This window comes from Alligator mississippiensis, chromosome 3 (assembly GCF_030867095.1).
Source record: "Alligator mississippiensis isolate rAllMis1 chromosome 3, rAllMis1, whole genome shotgun sequence".
Taxonomy (NCBI): Eukaryota; Metazoa; Chordata; order Crocodylia; family Alligatoridae; genus Alligator; species Alligator mississippiensis.
This window is the reverse complement of record NC_081826.1, coordinates 21,431,703-21,452,323: the sequence shown is the minus strand read 5'-3', so window position 1 is coordinate 21,452,323 and position 20,621 is coordinate 21,431,703.

Below are 20,621 nucleotides of genomic sequence, written 5' to 3'. Positions count from 1 at the left end.
CTCCTTACACAACATCCCTGAGCTCTAACCATTTACGCTAGAAGTTTATTTTGAAAAATCCCCAGTTTCCTTGCCCATTGCTTTCTTTCAGCCCCTGACAACTACAGCCAATAGATATATACTCCCATTCCATCACTAGTCAGGGAAGTAGCTGAATAATATTATCAAACAAAACACTCTCAAGACAAAAAATTATCGTGTTTTATGCATCAGTTTCTTTAAGGAAGCCAAAACCAAGAATGTGGACACTTAGGTGCATTTTCTTTTCAAGAGCTAAGCAGCTTTAGCTCTGTTCTCTGTTTTCATGATCATACAGAGACTGCTGTGTAAGCCTACTTCTGCTCATCATGGAAATATTCCGCAATGCAATAAAATGTGCCAAATTAGTGCCCAGATTTTTGGTCACTTCCCAGTCTTAAAGCTAGAAGTTAAGACATCAGAATACTTCTTCCATATTAAATTCCACCACCCCTACCATATTTCATAACTGCAAGGGTAAAATATATTGAATCCACATGACATCAAGTTATTATGTGGTTATTAGTCAGTGTTGTTTAGCTTTTTTGACACAAGTTAAGAGTGAATACGATGAGAAATAATTTGCAGGCAGTACCAACTTTGGTCTTACCACGTAACTTTAACAAAGCAGGAGAGCAGCTAGGTATTTAGGAAGCTGAAGCCAGCAAAGGTTTTACTAAAATCCTGGAATACTATTATTCCCATGAAACCCACACAGCTGCACCTGGTCGACGGCCATATATTGGTCTATATGAAATTGATGGCACGTGGTAAATTATAGGTTTCTATGGGGCACACGTGTTAAATGTTAGCCCAGTGAGGCTTGTTAAACATATTACAGCTCTAAAAAAATCCCTTAAAATAGTGGGCTCCTACACTCATTGGTTTTTGCTAGTTCCACAAATTTCATCTGCTCCAGTCTTATCCTGGGGATATAAACATTAGAAACAAATCACTAGGATGAGAAATTTTTAATTTAAGCCAGTTATGCTTAAATATGTGTACTGTAATATCCTTTATGGTTGCTTCAGGTAAAATGGACTAATTATGAATTTAACAATGTTTATCATAATAATAAGCAGAGATGTGTGGAATGTTACAGGACATGGCTGAATGCACTGGAGAGAGAAGGCCTATTGATTCTGAAAACAAAACTGCTTTTTTTTTAACACGGCTTTGTGATAGGAATCTAAAGTGTAGCTTTTTGACAAGGGATTGATTTGGCTGCAAAGTAGAAACTTCCGTATTTCACAACAAGCCTTGTCATTTTTAGCTTATTAATCTTGAGGACAGTAATCAGTCAAACTTCAGGAAAATTCCAGGGCACAATATGTCAGAGTTTCACAGATGTTGTGTTTTCCTATTGCTGTTTTCTGGAGATGAATGTAAATAGTACATTTCAAATCCAGATCCTTCCTCCCCCTAAGGTTCTCACAGGGTTTGAATACAGGGATTTCATTTGGACCCTTCTCAGATTCAAACAGTTACTCCAACCTCAGTTTGCATGCCACAAATCCCTTTCTTTAGTCTCTATATAGTGAGAAATGTAGTCCAGGCAGTTACAAGGGCTGTGTTTCTACTAGGGCTGTGCAAAATTTCAACAGGTGTTTTGTTTTGAAGCTGTTTTGACACATTTTGAGCTCGAAACAGTGAAACCAACACAAAATCAAAGGCTTTGAAACAGCTTTGAAATGAAATGAGGACACTGGAAATGTTTCAAAAGTTTCAAAACATTTTGAGTTTCAAAGCTGGGCTTGCTTGCAGCTAAACAGAAACTAAGAAGAGGGAGAAGGACTGCTCTAATATTGACAACTGGCTCCCAGTTCGATTCCCCAGCTCTCTGATTGCTTCCCCCAGCTCTCTGATCATTTCACCAGCTCTTCCCAGGGAGTGCAGGTCCCCTATCTGCATGCAGGGTTTCAGCAGGCTGCCACTACAGTCTGGGTCCAGTGACAGCTGCTCAGCGCAGCCCATGCCGAGCACACCGCAGTGCTACTGCTGGCCCCAGCCTAGAGCAGCAACCTGCTGAAGCCTGCCACATGCCCCTGAGAAAGAACTGGGGGAATGATCAGAGAGGTGGGGAATTGAACTGGAGTCTGGAGAATCGAATTGGGAGCTGGAGAATCTAACTGGGGCTGGGGAATTGAACCGGGAACTGGGGGAATGTTCAGGGACCGCACAGCCCCTGGATCAGGGACCTAAACATTGCCCCAGCTCCCTGTTTGATTCCCCAGCTCCCCAATCTTTCCCCTGGCTCTCTGATTGCTTCCCCCAGCTCTTCCCAGGGGCTACAGGCCCCTGGATGATGTGGGATGACAGCAGGCTGCCACTGCTAGCTGGGGATGGTGGTGGCTCTGGGATATTTCCCCAGCCAGCAGCAGCAGCCTGCTGAAACCCCACACACAGATCTGGGGGCCCACCCCCCAGGAAAGAACCGGGGGAATTATCAGAGAGCTGGGGAATCAAACCGGGAGCTCCGACTGACAGGTGGATCCATCCCAACTCTGGGACAGCATGCGGCGCCCTGCTCAGCCACACTGAACCCACACAATGGTGCAGCTACCACGCAGGTGCCAGGAAGGGGGGGTGATCCCCGCTGACCCCCGCTGCACGGGGGGTACTCTGCCACCAGTGCCCAAAGGCCCCAATAGCTGCTGCCAGAGCTGGTGAGTGCAGGGCTTTTTCTTTTTTTAAAGCTCTGCACTCACCAGCTGTGGAGCATGCAGGTGACAGCATGCTGGCATTACCAGCTGGGGCCAGCACCAGCACCCGAGCCTGTCTGGTGCAATCCACACTGAGCGCCAGGAAGAACCCAGTGCTGGAGTTGGCGCTGGCGCTGGTCCTAGCCAGCACTGGCAGCCTGCTGTCATCCTGCAAGCAGATCCAGGGACCCACACCTCACAGGAGGACTGGGGGGCTATGCCAGACTCCTCCCAGGGAACACAGGCCCCCAGATCTGCAGGCGGGATGATAGCGTGCTGCCGCTGCCAGCAAGTAATACTAGTTTTGCTTTGAACAGTTTGAGGTTCATTTTCACAAAACCCCCTGCACCTATCTCCTTGAATATTGGCAGACTTTGTGGCCTCAGCAGGGGCTACCACTCCTGCTGTTTTCACCCCCCTGTGCCTTCACACTTACAAGTGACATGAGTTTTGCTTTCAAGAGTTTGAGGTGCAGTTTCCCAGAAACCTCTACATCTATCTCCTTAAAACCTGGCAGGATTCATGCCCTCAGAAGAAGCTACAATCCCTGATGTTTTCATTCAAATCAGGCAAGAAATAACAAAGTTATATGCATTTTCATGATTCCCCATTATAGCCTGTGGGTGAAACGCCAAACACATTGAAACAGTTTGGATGAAGCAAAGCAGAACTAATGTCCTTTCAAAATGGTGAAACGGAAGTCAAAACAAAATGGTGGTGTTTCACACAGCCCTAGTTTCTACACATATAATACAAAAGAGCTATGATACTGAATTAATAATAAGAACATAAGAAGTGCCATAGTGGGTCAGGCCAGTGGTCCGTCCAGCCCAACATCCTGTTGCAGAAAGGATGGATGTCTGGTGTGCCCACCAGCCTGATGACACTACCACCTTCACCTTTGTGAAGGTGGACGAACATCAGGCATACCACTTCTACCTAGATAGATCTTCATATCCATCCAAGTACAACCCAAGTCCATCCCTCCAGCATTAGGCTGGCTCCCTTCAGCAATCACTACCTATCCTATGTTCAGATCACTCTGTGGCCTGAGTGCTCAGGGCTGGCCTACTGGCACTTCAACAATAGTCTGCTGGAGGATGTGGGCTTTGTGGCATCCTTCCAGGAGTTCTGGCTGGCCTGGTGCAAGCAGCGGTGCACCTTTCCCTAAGCACTGTGATGGGGAAAGTATATGTCAGGCTCTTTTGCCTCTGCTACACTCAGGGACACACCTGTCAGAGGGAGGCAGCCAGATCACAGCTCTAGAGGAAGGTGTTGGAGCTGGAGAGGCACCTGGCCACCAACCCAGACAACCCATCCCTCTAGAGAGAGTTTTGGGAGAAGCAGGAAGAGTTATGGGCTCTGGCCAGACCCATGGACAGTGCTGTAGCAATGAAGTTTGGCACCCAGAACAAAGCCCAAAGCAGCAGCCTGCCCTCACCCTGTGCACTGATCCAGGGGGCACACAACTCCTATGCTTGCCCAGAAGCACACATGTGCACACAGTGGTGGAAGCCACCCTTCCCCCATCCCCGCACCTCCCCCCCCCCATAAGCCGCTCCCAGCTCTGTCCCATGCCCCTCCATGGCTAGGCAGCACTCCTTTTGGCCCCCCTTCTTTTTGGCATACAGGGCAGTCACCCCACTCGCCCCACCCACCTTGCTACAGCACCGCCCATGGCACATTCGTCTACTCTTGGCTCCTCCAAGAGCTGGACCGCAGCTCCTTCTTTGTATGTATTCTGGAAAAGAGGCAGGGTACCAAGAAGTACATCACCTGCCTCCTAGCAGAGGATGGCACCTCTCTCATGGATTCTGGTGAACTGAAAACCACGACGAGAGCCTTCTACACAGCACTCTTCTCACTGGGCCCAACCAAGGCTAATGCCAGTCAGGATCTGTGGGAGAGACTGCCACAGGTCAGTGCAGGAAACAGGGACTACCTAGAGGGTCCTCTCACTGTGCCCAAGCTTGGGTACCCTCTGTCTAATGCCTATCAACAAATAGTCAGGTGATGAGCTGACTGTGGAGTTCTACTGCACCTTCTGGGATGTACTTGGCCTGGACTGCACTGCAGTCTGGGCTAAATACAAAGTGGGCAGGGAGTTCGCCTTGTCAAGCAGGAGGGATATGCTGACACTCTTGCCAAAGAAGGGGGGGCCCCAATGTCCTAAGGAACTGGAACCCAGTCTCCCTGTTATGGGCAGACTACAAAGTTATAGTGAAGGCCATCTCACTGCACCTGAAATCCGTACTGGTGTATGTGGTCCACCTCAACTAGATGTACACAGTGCCAGTGCACGCCATTTTTGACAACTTGTACCTGATCCAGGATCTCTTTGAGCTTACTCACAGGTAGGACCTGTCATTCACCCTCCTGTCCCTCAACCAGGAGAAAGTATATAGAAGGCACTTAGCAGGCAGGATCATAGGTACCTCAGCAGTGTGCTGAGGGTGTTTGGTTTCCAACCCTTCTTCCTACAGTTTCTCCAGATGCTGTATGCCTCTGCAGAGTGACCGGCCAAAGTCAATTGGATGCTGATGGAGCCCAACCCATTCAGGCAAAGGGTGCATGGAGGCTACCTGTGTCAAGCTAGCTCTGCACCATTGCATTTGACCCTTTCCTCTGCCTCATGTGCATGGTGGGGCTGGTGCTTGAGGAACCAGCCACGAGAGTGGTCCTATTGGTGTATACCTTCCATGTACTCCTAACCATCTAAGACGTGTGTGACCTGTTACAGGCAGAGGCCTGCCAATCCATGTACTCAGTGACCACCTCTGCCTGAGTCAACTGAGTTAAGAGCTCTGGCCTAACAGTGGGTGATGGATAGCAGGTGGGCTTGCTTCCACCCATGCTCCAAGCATCTAGTGGAGCACAGGTTTGCTGCTTTATCTGGGGATCTATTTGTCTCCCAGTTACCCTTCCCTGCTTTAGAACTGGAACCAATTGTAGGTCAGGCTGCCTGAGCAGCTACAGGCATGGATGGGACTCTTCGTGTGCCTCACCCTCTGTGGAAGACAATGTTCATCAATTGATGTCCTGTCCATGCTCTGGCACTGCTTCAACACCCTGCCCATGACCAAGACGTACTGGTCAGTCTCCAGAGGCAGGCACTAGGGTTCTTCTGGCCAGGATGGCAGTGGGTCTCCACAGGTGTTCTGAACCTCTCCTTGTGTGAGGTGGAGTCAGGGCCTGGTCTGCATCCACAACCAGATTCACACCTTTGACCTGCAAACCCTAAGAAGGCTCCATTGTGGTACTGATAGCCAGGAGGCATGGTGCCTGACCACACTTCCCTTTGTCTGCCACCTCCAAGGGTTCTGATATGACCAGCAGCACTTCTACCTGGCAGGCCTCTCAAAACAGGACCTTGACAAGCTGCTGGAATTTTACCAGGACTTCCTCAGAGTCTGGAAGTTAATTTCTACCTCCAGGTCCCTAGACCTGATGGCCCAGGGTGCAGACTTCCTTGCCAAGCTCCTGCTGAAAATTCAGCAGTTGATAGTGCTGGTGATAGAGGTGCCCTGAGTGTGTTGGAGGATAGCCAGCATCACCCATATATAGGACCTCCTGGACTATGCCAGGCAGGGGTTGACAGATCCCTGTGCCCTGGCCAGGTGCATGGTACAGACAGCAAGGAAAGCAAAAGTTCAAGAAGCCCCAGTGGAAAGAGAGGTCAAAAGTAGGAGGAAATGGAAACACCTGCAAGCAGTCTTCCAGATAAGGAAGGGAACAGAAGGGAGAAGTGCATCCTTCATACTACCAAGCAAGCTGAAAAGGACACCATCATCATCTCTTTGGGAATATCATGTCGAAAGGATGGTAATAATACTGTCTAGTATGGTTCGGTCACAAGTTCATTTCAACTTAAAGAGAACTGTTCGTGCTGATATAGCAATTTGATTTTTCCAAGTACTGTGAAAAATAGTTACTTGGTAATACTGTATGTCACAAGATATTCCAATATAGACAAGGCTAAATATTTATTTATTTATTTGATTTATAAACCAGCTTATTCAAAAGGCTCAGAGCAGGTATCACAATATCTTGCAAACATCATTATATCTTGTAGTATTTCAGAAACAAAGTTGTGTCACCATTACACACGATAAATATTTGCTATTGTCATGACCCAAAGGGTATGATTTTGTGTGCTTCGGCACTGCAGAATTATTTCCCGCCACAAGGAGCTTTCTTTGCACGGTGCAATTCTCAGTTGCATAGAGAAAACCCCGGTGCAAAGGAGTTCCCGCCACCCGTATGTAAATTTCTGTCCCACTATTGGCTGTTTCTATATTATTCCCATGTGGCGGCTAGCGATTGGCTTGCTAGCCGTATAAGAGGCTTGAGCAGTTTCCGCCCAAGTTGGAGGAGGAGAAGGAGGACTACACATCTCGTGAAGAACTCTAAGCACGCTGTGGAGCTTAACAAACACAGCGTGTGCCTTAAGAAGGATATAGGGGCCTGATCAACCTCTAGCCTCTGCCCGTCGCCGCCTGATCCCTCGACGTACCCTTCCCTGCGCGCTTTCGTGGAGGGTCACCTTTTGGACTCTCATCGTGGTATCCAGAGCTCTTCGGGTTATTTCGTCCGGTTGATTCAACGGGCTCGCAGTTCTAGAGCTCTCAGCCGGCCTTGGACCAGAGTTCGCAGTTAGAACTCTTGTCCGCTCTTCTTCTTTCCTATCTGTAACTGCAATGCAAGAAAGTTTTCCTGCCTGCACCGCGACCATCTACGGTGTAAGTAAAATAATCTTTAATCAACCGCTACATGTCCATGCCTAATTCTAGTCCGCTGTGCCAAATCCCCCGACCCACGTGCCAGGGCTGCTGGCCACAGCCCGCCGCGCGCCCCCAAAAGCCTTGGACCACTCCCGGCCCACACAGCTATCAAACGTCCTTTCAAGCATTATCCATCTTATAACAACTGCTCAGCCTAAGGGGAAAAGACCCAGGGTAGTCACTGGCAGTATGTAGAGAAGCCAGCTCCTGGTTCTAATATTTACGCAGTCTTGTAAAGTGAAATCTTGGTTTCACCTGAAGTCAATGTCAAAACTTCTTCCAGCTTCAAGAGACTTCCACTCTGTGTCTCCATTGTACCTGTTTCCTGTGCATTCCCGTACACACTAGAAAGACTGGATTAGCATAACAGCCATAAGTCTGTTGTTTTTTTTCCACTGGAATTACAAAAATAGAAGGTTTTATGTGAACACAGTTACACCTAAATAAAGACACATTATCCTGGTGGTGTTTATTTTGCTTTTCATATGGTGTAGCAACAAAACTTTGTCATGTAGCTAAGCCCTGGGCAACAAAAGAAAAGGATCTTCTTCCTTTTCCCCCAAAATGTTCCTTGTGGTAATCTTTGTCCATGTAACATAGTGGTCAGAATGTTTGAAAAGTTCAACATTTTTAACATAGCTTCATTTCAGCTATGGTAACATTGCAGTGAGTGCCCACAAGCAATGGGATAAATCTTTTGAAGGAACTGACACAGAACATTTTCTTCCCCCTCGAAATAATGTGTGGTTTCCTCAATGCTGCATAACAGTCAAACAAAGCTTTTCCTCATAATGAGCTATTCATTTGGATTTCACAACCTATCATCACTTTGGCCACAGCTGATGATGATGCCAAGAGAATTTCTCACATATCATTTACCATGTTTTCTTTTCATGCCACGAATGATAATCACACAAGTGGAGGTAGGGTCTGTACTTCATAATTACCTTGACAATTAATTTGGAAAGGGAACTAGTATGAACTGCATTGTTAGAAAGGAGTGGCAGAACTTTGCAATAAATAGTGCTTCTGATGCTATTATTGTATCTTGATGGAGCACTAGGTAGTCAGGCAATTTTGTCCAATCAGTTCACTGGCTATTGGAAAAAAAATAGTATTCTCTACTAACATCTCTTTTATATGATTATACGTATTAATTTCAGTCACTGAGAACTACCGGTATCCACCTTTCAATGAAAAATGCTGAGTGCTAAGCTCCTTGGGCATTCATGCCATTTTTCAGGTGGCAGAGCATGCCATTAGTTCTTTACGTATTGCTGTATGAAGATTGTGGACTTAGATCAAAATGTCTTTTTCCTTCACAGTCATAGTGTTGCTTTTTTACTAAATCAGGAAAAGTCATTCAGAGCTTTAGATGTCCCAATTTCCCACAGAGTCACTGAAGCTAATGGCAAAACTTCCAAAGACTTCAATGGAGCCAGGATATTCTCCATGTAATTAAGACCTCAGGACTAGAAACAGGAGAAATAAAATAGAAAACAAAATAAAAGAGCATGTATGTGTGTGCACGCATGTGCCCCCGTGCAGACATGTGAGCCGCTGCAGCTGCCCTGGATTCACCTGGCTGATGGTGGGGTCTGGTGCCTCTGGACCCCACCATGGGAGCCATGCCCTTGGCCTACATTGGCAGCACCTGTGGTGGAGGAGGAGACTGGGTGGTGGATGGCGTGCTGGCATGGGACAGTGGATCCCCCTCTTTCACGTTCCCCCACCTCCACCGTTCTGCCTCCCTGACTCTCTTCACCAGCACCTCTGTCCACTGACCCAGGCTTTGGCTACCACATGCACTCCCCATCACCCTTGGTTCACATATGGTGGCCAGCATGTAGTCCGTACTGGACCGCAAGGGATCAAGCCATTTTCTGATGCCCTTCTTCAGCTGCCTCACCAATGCTTGGACATTTCATGACAGCAGCTTACCCCAGCCAGGAACATCGATCCCCTGGAACTTCTCCATTTGGTTCTGAAGTTTCCTCACTATAGGGATCACCTGGATAGGAAGGGCATCAACAGCACTGAGGGTCTCCATGGCCTCGAGGAAGGGCTTGAGGACTACGAAGATCTGGGAGATGGTATCCCACTCAACTCTGTTTAGGGGGCCACTGATTCCAATCTTCCCGAGCAAGGCAATCTCATGGATGACCTTCTGTTGCTCCACCAGCCCCTTGAGCATCAGGTATGTGGAGTTCCACTGAGTCTGCACATCCCGTATGATTTTGTGTGGCAAGATGTTCAGCTCTGCTTGTTTTTCCCGCAGCATCTTGCCCCCCCCTTCATGCTCCAGTGGAAGTAGCCTGCCACCTTCCTGCATTTGGAAATGAGCTTGCTGGTGGTGCTGGCGCCATCACCAGCAGCCCTGTCCCCCTCCAAGGGGTCCCTGACTATGAGGTGCAACTTGTGTGCCACACAGAGGATACCAACAAAGTTGACATCACAGACCGCCTTTACCACATTGGCCCCATTGTCGGTGACCATGTACCCATGATTGAGCTCGCCTTGCCCAACAAGACACCCCTGCCCCAAGCTGTTCATGGCCCCCAAGATCTCTGTTGTTGGTTGGGACTCATCCATCACCTCAGCTTGAAGGAGAGCCCACTGACAGCCTGACTGGTCACACCAGTGCCCTGTAAGGGAGAGGTAAGCATGATCTCCACTCCGACTGCTCCAGATGTCCGAGGTGAAGTGTAAGGACACCTGCGGACCTGCCTTGCACAGCTCCTCCCTCAAGTACTCCCTGCATGCATCATCCAAGGAGGGCACTACAGTCCCTCTCCTTACTTTCTGTTTCCCTGCAACCAAGCCCACCTTCAGCTTTGAAACTCGCAATGTTTTGAAACTTTATAAACATTTTGACTGCCCTCGTTTCGTTTCAAGGCTGTTTCGAAGCCTTTCGTTTCATTTTGATTTTGCTTTTTCAAGGTTGAAACAAGTCAAAGCAGCATTGAAATGAAACAGTCAGTGAAATTTTGCGCAGCCCTATCCCCCATTATAATGCCCCCATGCTACCCTGGCCCCCATTATAACACCAGCCTAGAATATATGCCAAGTCGTGAAACACTTTACAGTGTGATCTTAGTTGCAAACAGCTGTATCTACCTTGTTTATTCCCATAATATTGCAAACCCATTCCATTTAGTTGCTATTTGTTTTCTTCACTAACATTAATAAACACATCTCTCAACTTTCCTGTTGCTAGAACAAGGCACAGCTACTAGCAAACTGCCCTCAGATTCATTAAGAGTCTTTGTTCATAAATATCAGCAACAGGTCTGCTTAATGTACATTATGGCAGTTTTCATTACAGAAAATAATAAGCAACATATTTTCTTAAGATTTGTTATCTCTTTTTCACACAATCAAAGACAACATGTCTGCTAGGCGTTTATTTGGTTTTCCTTCTACATAATAACAGGAGATCAAGATAGCCACTCAGCAGTTACTAAGTGAGCTTGCAGCAAGCCATACTTCTGTTAATTTTCTGTGACTTTCTTGGAATATAATTAAAAACAAAAAAATAATCCAGCATTAAAACAAATATGCTGAATCTGATACAAACCCATGAAAGTAGAGGAATTCAGAGCAGAAGTCCTGCTGCTCAGTCTTTAATATTCCATTTCTACCAGTATAGTAAATGGCCTTCTCCTCACTCTTGATGTGAGTAGTGGCTTCTCCTGTGTTGAAGGAATTCAGAGTTCTCGGTCACTAAATTGTCTGGAATAATCTACACAAACTACAGATTTCACACCAAAACCCATGGTGAAGGAGTCAGAGTTGAGAAGATACTTCACTTTAAAACAGTGGGTTTGAGACTTACATTGACTGGCACTAAACTAATACTAGGCATACTGGCACATAGAAAGACACTGTGGAGATGCACACGGCTGGTAATCTGGTGATCTAGTTTCTCTTGTAAACTATACCACTAACCTGCTCTGTGACCCTGGACAAGTTACTTCACTCTCTGTGCCTGTTTCCCCTCACATAATGTGTCTTGTCTATTCAGAAAGTAAGTTCTTTAGTTTCTCACCACATATAAACACTGCCTAATACAATGGAAGCTGATTTCAGTCTGTAGGTGCCATCTAATTATAAACAATAAGAATGGACAACAATAAAAGTATACATGGAATAAGATACTATTCATCTCAGCACAGGGTATCACAGCCTAGAATTTTACGGTCTTATTTTCTGCTACTAACTTCTTCCCTTTTGCCCTGTCTCTTAGTCTTTGTTCCATCCCAACCCAGTTCACGTTCTCTCAATGTACTGCCTATGTTCTTATTGGCTTCTGATTTCCCTTTTTCTCTCCAACTGTTGCTGCCTCACTGATGCACTAGGCATCATAGTCTCTAGTTTTTTATTACCCTTTGCCATTAGCTCTGCTTTCTATTCTGCTACTGCTTGCGCCCTCATGTCCTTTACACCTTGTCTCTTTTCCCCCAAAAAATCCTTAAATACTCAGAGAAAGGGAAGAGCGCAGGGGGAATGCTTGGTGAGCAGTGTGTTTTCAGCCACCATCAGTATCTTCTGATGGGTTGGCACTGAATGGAGAAAGGAATGAAAACAAAGCATCATACAGGATGCCAGAACACAAAGAAGCAAATATAAAATCACTGCAAGAAAATTATGGGTGTTTAACTCTCCAGAAGGACCCTGGGCTTCTCTGGTAATTTTACTTTTGCAAAAATGCATTTATTGTTTGCTTTACCTATCGCTGGATTGGTTGCTTCCAATCTACCCATATGATGAACAAGTTAGATGCACTGTGCATGCGCTTGCCCAAAAGTTACTGCTGTTGCTGCTGCTGTTGTGGGTATTATTATTATTATTTAACATTTATATCATGGAAGAAATGAAAGGTCTCAATTATGGCAGAACAGCATTCTGTGATGCACTGTATAGCTAATAAATTCTACTTCCTATTCCAAAGAGCTTACAGTCTAGTAGAAAGATGAAATAGGTGTGTAAGTTAACATGTATGTTGGTGCGGATGTGGGAGAGACAGGAAAACAAAAATAATAGTTCGCGAACGTTCTCTCAAAACTCAATTTTTCCAGACAGGAAATTATTTTTGGCAACATTTTAATTTTCTACACTATTTTTGAGTTTTCATTTTTAAAAATAGTCCAAATAATTGAAAAATTCTTGTTTTGCAACTGAAAAATATTTGTTGCTAAAAACTGAAACGTTTTTGGTTGCTGGAAAAAATCCTGGTTTAAAGGTTTGGGTTTTTAAAAAAACAAAAATCATAAAAAGTACAACAAAAATGAAAATTCCTGTTTATCTGAGCAAAAGCTAAGCCAATTTCTCAAGCAGTTAGAAATACTAGGGAATGCATAATTTGTAATCAATCGCTAGCAGCCATCACAGCTTGCCACCTGCTTTCCATTACCCTAGTTCTTGGAAGGAAGGACGAGGGGAAGCCATTAAACACTCCATGGGAGAAGATACAGGTTGTATGACCATTTTTAGGTCTGTATGTGAAAGAGCTTCTAGCAGAGACAAAGAAGCGGCTAATCTCCGGTGGCAACGTCAGTGTCATGGGCAATAGACCTCCTGCTGGTCTAAGGATTCCTAGTCGATCTAATGTCAACAGTTTATGGAACCAAAACCAAAGCTGTAAACTGATAATACAAAAACAAGTCGGGCCCCTCTAACGCACTACATGTAACTGGAAACCAAACAATAACAAACGGATACATTGAAAGTTGGCACACAATGAAGCTTTGGGACAGGAGGCTGCTAATCAGAAGCCATTGAAAGCAAAGCTTTACATATTTTTCGCATTTTTAGGCTTGCTTTCTTTCTTTTTTTGGGGGAAGGAGAGAACTGAAGAGTTTTTGTGTGTAACGGGCTTTGTTTGCCTCTTTGCTGCCCTAGAGATAAATAAAAAGGCATTTTATGAGATCACAACAAAATGAGAACAGGAGTGGGCAAAGGAAAATATTCTTGGTGGAGGAAAAAGGACATATTTCATGCCTCTCTCCATGACTGGCTTGTGGAACATATTGCCGTACGGTATCACTGAGGCCAAGAGTTTGGCAATGTTGAAAAGGAACTGGATATTCTTATAGATCACAAGAACAATTAGATTTAAAAAAGCAAGGTTTTTATTTAAACATACAAAGCAAGAGGTTGGGAAGAATTTAACCCATGCTTCTTCAGGCCGTGAGAATTTCCCTATTAGGTGTTGCACAAAGCTCCTGGGCCAGAGGCGATATCTTTTATTAGACAAACTAAATAGTAGCAAAAAAAAATCCTTACTTTGTAAGCTTTTGGGCACATACACCCTTCTTCAGGCTGGGGAGAATTCAAAGACTGTAAAAGTCCTGCTAGGTAGAAACTTCATTTTGCACAGGGGAATTAGAGGGTGGAAGTTGGAAACTTTCCCTGGAGGCAGGTTACCCTATAACTAGGTTTCCCCTTCCTCTGATGTATCTGGCTCTTGCTGATGTTGATGTGTAGAGAACTTCATGGTACAGGCTGAGAGTGAGCCATGGAGGGCTAAATGATGCCCAAAGGTTACAGTCTAATGAGTGGCAGTGGAGAAAAGGACCTACTCTGATGTGACAACTGAGGTTTGGGGATATCAGGTGATGCAGACTGCTGAGACAGGCAAGCCTTTGGCATATTAGAATGGCTCCCTATGTATGCTCAGTTTTAGTAGACAGCCGTTTCCACGCAGCCCACTTTCTAACTAACAAAACTGGGGTCTTTGGGTCAGACCTCAACAGCAATAGTGAACAATTTTATTCATACTCCTCAAAAAAAAATATATCCCAAAACAATTTATCAGTTCATGACTTGATACTGCTAATACATAACTTCAGACCAATAAAAGTTCACTTCAACTGCTCACAAATTAATTATGGTGCTTGAACAAATATGTATCTTGAACTTTACCTTCAGTAACTGCACAGTCCAACCCCCCAAAATTATATTTTCCCTGAACGTCATTTATTAAATCTCAGCCACACATGCCTTATGCACTTAAGTACAAATCAGACTGCAGCTGTTTGCCTTGGATTGTTAAACACACAACCAGATTGTTTACCTTACAATGGCTTAATTAAAATGTTTCATGTCCGTATCCAACCATGCAATGTGGCTACTGGCACAGACTTGCTGCTAACCACTGCATTCCAAGCAACACAAGGGATTCTAGAATATGTATACAGCTACTTGGTCTGCTTTGTGACGTGTGGTAAATCTTCTCTCAAACATGGCAGACTTCTGAAATGTGTGGTAATTCTATCGCCCTTGCTTTGTCTGCGCACATTGTTCTTTACATATTAAAAGTAGCTGCAGCAGGCACATGGTTACTTAATTAGTTTTTAGCCTGAGTTCAGTCTGTAGACAGGATCTTTAGGGCTCTATGAATAAGGGATTTTTCAATTGTATGGCTGAACCAAAAAAAAAAAAAGAAATAGCTTCACGTTGACCAAAATGTTTAATTTAAAATGAAAAGTTGTATTTCAATTTCAGATCCATTACAGTATTATGTTTTGACTCTACATCAATTTAATAGTGAAAATACCTTTTAAAAAGAAAAAACAAATTTACATTTTGCAACGGTCTAATGCATTACTGCAAGAGGCAAGTATTTTTGTGGGTGTGGCAGAGTACCTTTGGTGCCTGCCACTTTAAGGTTTGAAAACAACAGCCTGCAGGTGTGGGCTAGCTTTAGTGAGGTGGTCACATGACCTCAGGAGGGCCCTGAGATTGAAGGAGGGGGTGGAGCATCCTCCCTTTTAATGCTGGCCCTCAGAGCTGGGGCAGCAGTCTGCTGCTGGCAGCTGGAAGTATACCACCTGGCTGAGCTCCTGCTCAGAAAATCTTTGGAGGGCAGGAGCTATGGGGGAGGGCAGGAGGCTCCTGGGTATGACATGAAACTGCACCCTGCTGGGGAAGGATCACCTGGTGCAACTGCCCGTGACAGGGCAGTTCCCCAGAAATGCCAGACCAGTTGCCTTCCCAGTGAAAAGTGAGTAGGGGTGCCTTAAAACCCCAGCCCCCACATCTTGGTGGGATACTCTGAGCTAGGGACAGTATGGGGCCAGGCACAAGTAGTGAGAGGCACTTGAGCCCATAGGGTGAAAGACCCCGATGGCCCCAGTGAGGGAGCAGAGGCAGAGCAGCCCTAGTGAGGGGACAGAAATACATGGAGGCCTGCACAGAGTAGGGTGCATGGTAGACCTGAAGTTCTGTGCATGCCAAGGGCCAGTGGCTGAAGCATAAGGCATTCATCGCATAGAGTAGGGTCTGTGAGGGGATGGCCTGAAGTGCTGCATGTACCCTGGCTGGAGAGTGAGTAGGAAAGCCTGAAGTACTGCGCAGAGTAGGGCCTGAGGGGGACCTGAAGCGCTGCATGCAGTAAGGCATATTGAAAGTGGCCCAGGAAGGGGCAGAATGTTCCTATAGTTCCCTTTGTTCCTATAGGTTTTTTTTCTTGTTTTCTACCTCCTTCCTTCTCCCCACTGCCTCTCCCTCCGTTTGTATTTAAATCACTCACTCCACTTTATACAGTGCTCTATGCTTATCCTTTTACAGCATGTGATGAAGTGAAAGTGGATGTAGGTAGCCAGTACAAGGGAGTAATGGGGAACTTTAGCTCCCTTCATTCCTTTAGTTAGCATTCAAGCTACACCAGAAGCTGACCATGACACTTTCAGCGCCTTAGAAGTATTTTAAGCACCTAGGGCTATGTCAATGAAGGATTTAGCCTCGGTGCTTAGTACCAAGGAGCTGTCTAAACTAGCCAGTAGGAAAAGCTGAAGAGAAGACAATTTATTACATCCTAACCCTATCAAGGATTTAGCATCTTACACGGGGCTGCAAGAAAGCTTCATATGGGAGCTGCAGCCATAAGCCCTCCTGGAGGATGGCATCTAGGCTCTTTCTACTTGGTGGGACCTAATTCTTTCTTTCAAAACACATCAAGAGGACAGCCCTTTGACCTAAGAGTTCAGTGGTTAGTGCTTTAAACACACACTTATGAGGCATTCTCATGTAGATATATATATATATATATATATATGTGTGTGTGTGTGTGCCCAGCCCTTTCCCAGGTGCATGCTCTAATCTCTCAGATATAAGATAATGCTCAATGTACTCTACCTTTCTTCCTGGCTTAGTGAATGTTTAATTATTCCAGGTAAAGCACAACTTTAGCAGGTAGGAATGAGGAATCTGCTGTTTCAGGAAGGCTCCATATCTCGTGTTATGGCTATCCTACCAAATTAATAAGTAATATGACGCTTCCTAAGTCAGCTGGAAGCCAGTCAATGAGGTGAACCAATAACACTATTTAAGGGCTAAATGTGTCAAGGGAGCAACATCTGAAACATAATTTTGCTTCAGAACCTGATTTTTGTACCTGTTATCTGGGCAGCCCAGATCTGGTTTAGCCATATGAGTTGCACAAATTAGTGTTACAGGACTCTGTGGGAGCATCTATGTGAGACACAATTGTGCAGTCATTACTGTGTATTTATTTAGTACTTGTCTTAACAAGTACTAAATAAATGTGCAATAACCAGAGTTACTGCATAATAGTGCTGGCAAACTTATTTTAGGTGTTGCTTCTGCACAATAGCCTAATAATACTGTGCAACAGCGTATTGGCACTGCCTGCGCTGTGACGTGCAACTGCAGTATTTTTCAACTACTTTGCAGTCAGAGTCTCATGTACATACACCCTGTGTTGATCTAAATTCATTCTTAAGCAATTTATCAGCAGTTTAAGAAAAGTGAAGCTAGGCCTATGAAGGAAAGGTCAGGATACAAGATGTCTGGCAGCATTAGCTTGTAGCCAGTCATAACAGGTCATCTGACTTGTCTTGAAAATACAGAAAAATCAACTATAAGGATTTAGGAGGAGGGAAAATGTCAAGACTGGGTCACTGCATCTCTTACTAGTGCTGTCAGGTCTATCAAGAAGCTACAAAAAATCTTCTCCAAAAACCTGGTCAGAGGTATCTGAAGGTGGGATCTCCCAACAGTAGCAGACATTTACTTATTAACAAAATAAACACTAATCCTGCATTACGGTGGCAAGAAAAGTAAAGAAGAGAACATTCGCTTCTTCTAAAGTGGGAGGTATACATAGGTGCCTAGAGTCAGTCTCTACTAAATGTAATCTCAGAAAGGATGGCCTCAATACCTCAAGGCACCTTGATGTATTTTTGACACAGCTGTATTTTGCTCACAATTAAAAAGGGGTTACGGTCCTGTCAGACAGCCATTGGGAAACAGGAAGACTTGGCAAAGAGCAGGAAAAACCAACTCCAAACCATATGTTGTACACCCTATAGGCACCAAACCAGCTGGATGTTTTCAAGCACTGAACATTCATCCAGAAAAAAAGTAGATTTCATTGTCTAATCTTGTTGCTGCCTATATTATCCCTCTGTCGTGGTTTAATGCATGGATAATGCATTAATGCATGAATAATGCTACTAGACTATGTATAAACCAATTTAAGGGATATCTTCTTTACAAGAACATATCAGCAATAATGGTTAGATACTTTTGAGACACTTACTTAATTATCCCAACTTTTGGGTAATGTACATTTAATATAAATTTGGGTCTCTCGGTTAATCTAGCCATGTGATGTGGTACTTCTAGGCAGTTAGTACATAATAACATTTGGATGCTTTTCTACTATATGATTTATGATTGTAAAAATGATGTTCTGGCTCATTGTGAGAAAATTCTAATGGAAAAACAATCTCAAACCGAAGTCTGATCATAGATTAACTTGTGTTTCAAAATTGTCTGCTTCAAAGCAGGTACCAGCAATCAGTCCAATTATATAGCACTGCAATGTTCTGATATTCAGTTGGGGCTCAAAAACACCCTGTGACCATTTAGACAAATGGAAATATACAGGAGACTGGAATTCCTCATTTCTTTGTACTTCCCCATCTGCCTGCCTGTATCCATCTGTTGTTTCTTGTCTATACTTGAATTATAAGCTTGTTGGGTCAGGAACTGACTTTTTTGTTCTATATTTGTGTAAAACAGTAGGATCCTGGTATATGATTAGGGCTCCTACACACACATGAATACAAATGAGTAAGAATAATAGTTGTGATTCTGTCACTTGACTCTCTGTGTGGTCTTGTATAAGTGTTAGAGCTGAGCAAAATTTAGAACATCTGTCCTGAAAATTAAGAGAATTTGGACAGGGAAGTTCAGATATTTCACCTTTTGCTTTTATCCTAAAGTGAGACAAAAATTGATGTTTTAACTTTTTTTTCTGAAACTTTCATTTTACAAAAAGCCATTTTGGACATATATTATTGTGACATATTCAATCTAAACTAAACATTTAAATAACCTGAAACTGGACTGTTTCATTTTAGTTTGTCAAAATATCCAAACGCAACTTATTTCAAGTCATTCAAACATGAAAATGGTGTATTGTCTCACATTTGTGTACAGTACAACTCCCATGATGCAGAATTTGATCAGAAGAAAATCTGTATTGCATTATGGGACATGTCGTTGGCAAAGAACAGAGCCCAAGGGAAACAGTGCAAGCATGGACTACAATTGCTGTAAGACAATGCACTCGTAAGGAAAAGCAGTTTAATACTGTATTGAACTAACTTGAAACTAAATGTCTTAGGCCTGATCAACAAAAAGAAATATTTTGCTTTGGATAGGACCAACCTGATGGAGAGAATCATCAAGAAGCACATCTGTGGGGGGCCAGCAGGGGAGATCATGCTCAGGGGCAATCAGCATGGGCTCATTAAAGGCAGGTCCTGCCTGACCAACCTGATTGCCTTTTATGACCAAGTAACTAAATCCTTGGACGTGTCACTGTGGACGTAGTCTTTCTAGACTTTAAGAAGGCCTTTGACACTGTCTCACCCAATCCTCATCAATAAATTAAGTGACTGTGGCATTGATGCCTACACAATTGGATGAGAAAAAACTGGCTGATGGGGTGCACCCAGACAGTACAACTCGTCCACCACTACTCAACCTGGCGAGATGTGAGCAGTGGGGTACCCCAGGGCTCGGTCCTCGGGTCTGCACTGTTTAACATCTTCATCAGTGACTTGGACGAGGGGGTGGAAAGCATGCTGTCCAAGTTTGCTGATGACACTAAGATGTGGGGCGAGGTAGACACACTTGAAGGGAGAGAGAGGCTGCAACTAGATTTAGACAGACTACAAAAGTGGGCAGATGAGAATAGGATGGGGTTCAACATAGATAAATGCAGGGTGCTGCACCTTGGGAAAAGGAATCCACAGCATACAGACAGGCTGGGGAGTTCCCTTCTTGAAAGCACAGAGGTGGAAAGGGATCTTGGAGTCATTATTGACTCCAAGATGAGCATGAGCCACCAATGCCAGACCTCAGCCAGCAAGGCCAGCCATACCTTGTCATGCATCCAAAAATGCATCTCAAGCTGGTCCAGAGAGGTGATACTCCCCCTCTATGCGACTTTGGTCAGGCCGCAGTTGGAGTACTGCGTCCAGTTCTGGGCACTGCACTTCAAAAGGGATATGGCCAGCCTGGAGAGGGTTCAGAGGAGGGCCACCCGCTTGGTGAGAGGGCAGCAGGACAGGCCCTACGAGGAGAGACTGAAGGACCTGAACCTGTTCAGCCTCAGGAAGAGGAGGCTGAGGGGGGACCTGGTGGCTGCCTACAAACTCATCAGGGGAGATCAACAGCAAATAAGTAGAGCCCTTTTCTCTCCTGCATCACCTAGGGTGACAAGGAACAATGGTAATAAGCTGATGGAGAATAGGTTTCGGTTAGAGATCAGAAGGCAATATTTTAGTTAGGGTGGCCAAAATCTGAAACCAACTTCCCAGGGAAGTGGTCTGTCCCAGGGGAGCTGGGACACCGGAAGGCCCTCGGGGCAGCAAAGGGTCCTGCTTACCTCCTGCAGGGCCGGAAGAGCCGAGGGAAGCCCACGTGTCGAGAACGCCAGCGCGGGTTGTCAGCCGGGCGTTTATCTGGCTGCAGCAAAGCAGCAGGGGTGGGGGATGCCTTCCGGGAGGAACAAAAGGCAGCCCAGCCGAGGCAACGGGGCGGCTGAATGGAGGAAGCTGGAGTGAGAAGCCTCAGCAAGCGG